The 4219-nt window shown below is 41.6% G+C and overlaps 1 protein-coding gene and 1 long non-coding RNA gene across 4 annotated transcripts in view; both read right to left on the bottom strand.

Annotated features, from left to right (window-relative positions):
• The window catches only part of xpc (xeroderma pigmentosum, complementation group C), a 36064-nt gene that overhangs the window by 3442 nt on the left and 28403 nt on the right, over window positions 1–4219 (bottom strand). The gene's annotated exons all lie outside the window — the stretch shown is intronic.
• On the bottom strand, window positions 1266–4202 carry LOC104948780 (uncharacterized). The gene is made up of 3 exons (XR_798730.1): window positions 4068–4202; window positions 1960–2081; window positions 1266–1371 (listed from the first exon to the last, which is right to left on the bottom strand). It is a non-coding gene; the product is annotated as an uncharacterized lncRNA (long non-coding RNA).

Below are 4219 nucleotides of genomic sequence, written 5' to 3'. Positions count from 1 at the left end.
TCTCGTATCTATATACTTGACCTCTCACTGAAATTATTTGGATGAATTGTATACTGTAACTTTGTTGAATTAAGTTCCCAGTTTCAATAAAAACTGTACTATTACACCTATGTTTTAAGAGGCTTCAATTTAGAACTATACATTTGATTGTATTGGGTTACTCTTTTTTCGTGACTATTGTGGTGAGTGTTTCAGCCACCTGGGTATTACCCTCTGCCAATATAATGACCGATCAGAGTGAGCATTCTTAACTTATAGGCTTATTATGCCACTTTAACCCCCTTCGGAATTTGACTTGTCCTCAGAGAAGAGGGTAGGGGCCTATGTTCTAAAAGACAATCTCATTTGCAATAGAAACTGTACCAGATATTTCCATACAACTACTGGTTAGTGTTCAATAGCACCCTAGACAATTCAGTAATGGTATATGTTTTAGGGATTTCTGTTTTTCTGATAAATGAGAGAAAAGTGATTGAGTCCTATGTTCCTATCACCAAAAGTACAATTTCCGTCTAAACTAAAGCTAAGTTTACAGGACTATAATTCAGTATTTTTTAGTTAAATAATTGTCTGACTATTTAGTGATGTAGGACAGCCACCTGGTTCATACCTCAGCAAATCTGAAGAGGAAAAGAGTTGTCATTCTCAAGTTATGGGCTTTTTAGTCACCTTTCCCATATGCGGCATGGTCTAATTTGGCTCTTTTTCAGGGATTGGGGTAGTTCTAAAGAACAACCCAAAAAACATTTTTTTCCCCCAAAATAAAATTTGACAACAATCAATTTCATTAATGGGAGACCCTAAAGATAAGAAAAATCATTGTCGTCATTTTTCTACCTCGGGTAAGGGTATCTCGAAAACTAAAGCCTTTTTTGAGGACTTGCTGCTGGACTATAAGTTAATAAGTAAACTTAGATTGCTTCTTATACACAACCAGCTGTGTGACCATCACTCAAAAGGACTTCTTTCTTTCAACTCCTATTCATTAGTTTTTATCTACGGCTTGGATCTGATTTCCTTTTTCTTGAACTTGCTCCAAGAATGTGACTTATCCTTGGACTGGATGAGACTGCACAGGATATTAAATGGAAAGAGACCGCACATGAAGCTTTAGGATAACAAATGACATTCAGAGTCATTAAGTTAATGAATACAACCATTCCAAAGTAAAAAAATAAAGCTGACTGCAGTCACACGGAAGCTAAATTAACTACTGTAGTTTCTTGTGAGAATCTTAGTGTTGAAGCTGTGCGTGTCCTACCAGAAGACTTCGCTGCAGCGGCTGCACTGCACCCTGCGCGCCCGTGGCTCCTGCACCTTGATCACCATGGGACAGTCTGCACCCGGACACAACTGCAACTGGAAGTGACTCTAATGGACAGAAAGAGAGACGTAGTGTAAATTAAAAACAAAACAGGTCAGAAGAAGCAGATGCATCATGATCACAGTTTCCAATCCCGTGATGAGAGTGGCTGGAATTAGCTTTCAATCCCCCTTGGTGAGGTGAGTTCACCCAAAAGAAAGTTGGATGTGCTGAGAAATCCTTAACATTGAGTTCTGTTATCCAGAATACAGAGAACTATGTTTCTGGAAGTAAGTTATTAGAGGTTTACATTTTACTCAATATTATTAGCAAAACAAAAATCTGTCAGTTAGACCTGGGTAAACACAACTAAAAAAAAGGATGAAATGGGTGAATTATCCTTTAAAATTACTATAAAAGTGACTTTAGTTTGCATAAATATACATAGATGGAAAGCCAGCTGGTGATACAGACAGTGAAGAGAGAGAAAAAAAAGAGAGAGATGATTCAGATTTAATGCTGTGTCAAGGAGAATCAAAAAGTCACAAGGGGCTTAGTTTCTCTCCCTTTCCACATGCCTCTGGTGTGTCATTTGCTATAAATGCAGACCTTGATGCAGCATCTGAGTAAACAGATCCACACAGACGGACACACACCTCGACGTAGTCTCTGAAGAGGTAGCGTCTGTATTTGTCCTTCAGCTCCTCTCCTGGCAGCAGCGACAGGACGAAGTCTTCTGGCATCTGCAGGGAACATTCCTGAGCCATACACGATATACCTGAACACACACACACAAATACATTACTAAGAGTCCAGAGTATAGTATGAAGTAAAACGTACACACAGTGCCCTATAAAGGCAACAACTACTGTCTGTGTTTCTGTACTAATGCACCATCAAAACTCAATCATCATTTGAACTTGGTTTGTGAGAGAAAGTCTCTCCGGTTGGGTTTGGTTTCAGCCGGCTGGGTTTCTAGTGTTACAGTGACCCAGAAACGTAATCAGGCTCATCTGTCATCATAAGCGTGTCCTTGGTACAGCTGATAGAGAAACACTTATCAGGCTCTGAAGGACTCTGTTAGGTGGACTGACTATCGGAGAGCACTGTTAGAACACACAAGAGGTACTGCATACAAATAGGCTACCACTCGCACATACACAAGCACCTGTGGTTCCAAACATTAAACTAAAGGACAGGAAGTCTGGTACATCGTATGGACTTTTACAACACGCATATCATTTTTTCTACAGTACCACAGATACCCAGCAAGGATTACATTCTCCAAGAGCTGAAGCCTACCATGCAGAGAAGGAATCTGATCCTTCGAACATGCAAGACATGGTCAAACTATACACTCCATCACATGCACTTTGCTCTGCATCAGCCAATCGGCTTACTTCTCCTTCAGGAGAAAGTTGACACAGGCACCCCTGCACAAAGACACGCCTTTTTGCTATCCTGGTTCCAAAAGGGTGGAACGAGCTTACCACTAATATCAGGACAGCAGAAAGTCTACTAATCTTCACTCGCAAACTGTAAATCCGACTATTTCTCTTGTACCATTTCTCTTGTAAATACTCTGTGAGTATTTCATTACGGAATTATCTTTTTTTACTTTATCCTGCAACCGGATGACTAGCGGGAGGGCTACCTCTGTATAAGCTATGTTTTCTGCCCTCCCCGCCTTCTACTAATCTGGTTTGTTTTGTGGATGTATTCAACTGCCTAATTGTTGAAATAGTAGAATAAATAAAAATTTAAAAACAGAAACAAAAAAAAGCACTTGAGAGTATCAAACTTGATCAACAGTCTGGCTGTTGTTTGAAGTCGAATATAACAGGTTTCTTGTGTTGGTTCTTAGTTGCAATAGTATGATACGCGTTGCACGTTGATGGTGTAATCCGCTTTGGATAAAAGCGTCAGCTAAATGCCAATGTAAAAGAGGAAGATCATTTCCCCACTCAATTCCTATCTCAGTTGTCCGTGCTGCTCTTAAATGACAAAGGTGAAGATGAAGAAGGCATAACCATGACGATGAAGAACAACAACAAGTTAAAGATTGGCCATCAAGTGCAGCTTCGCAACAGCATCACCTCAGCTATTGTTTTGCTTGTGTTCAGTCCATTCAAGTATCGAATCTCTCTCATTTCACTGGTATAGGCAACAACTAATGACAAACCTTTGGCTGCGTCACTTCAATTATGCCGTACAAAATGTTATAATTGGATCTGTGTACAGCTCGCACACTCCCATCGCGTCTCCTGACTGACACAGGCACACGTTCTCCCAGATAGATACACATGCACTCATAATCATAGGGCGTGGGACGGTAAGCCTGCCAGGTACATCTGTACAGCCACATGGGAGTCATTAAATCCTCATATTGCTTCTCACCTCAAAGCCCTATGGCACAATTGCGATTGCGAACAGAGACGCTAAACAAATATAGACCGTGCGGCACAAACATCCAAGTGTCTGTCATTAAAAACGGGTATCCAAGATTGAGTGACTGATACAGCCCCCCCACCTATAATAACATACTGCAACGCCTGCTGCTCTGGCGGTAAAGCAGTAGCCCAAAATAAACTTCCAAAGGAATCAGGAGGCTGACGTTGATGAAACCCAGAGTGGAAAAACACCACAGCAACACATTAAACCAGGCACTTGGGAGCTTCACGGTCAACAAAGTGTGACTCACTCACTCTAATACCAGCTGTGTGCATGACTACCACAGACACCACACCAAACACACTTGCTCAGCCAACTCCCAGGCCATCTTTGACCGTATGACGCCAGTGCTAGTACTGTTCCCAGCATCCTTTGCAGAAGAGTGGCAGGAGAGCCACAGGTGCGCCTCCGATGCGAACGTAGATCACAACCGCATGAGTGGAGCTGGGTGGGCTGAAACCGAAG

This window comes from Notothenia coriiceps, unplaced genomic scaffold (assembly GCF_000735185.1).
Source record: "Notothenia coriiceps isolate Sejong01 unplaced genomic scaffold, NC01 NC01_scaffold00000339, whole genome shotgun sequence".
NCBI classification, from domain to species: Eukaryota; Metazoa; Chordata; class Actinopteri; order Perciformes; family Nototheniidae; genus Notothenia; species Notothenia coriiceps.
Note: the sequence above shows the minus strand (reverse complement) of the source record. Positions and strands in the feature narration are given on the sequence as shown.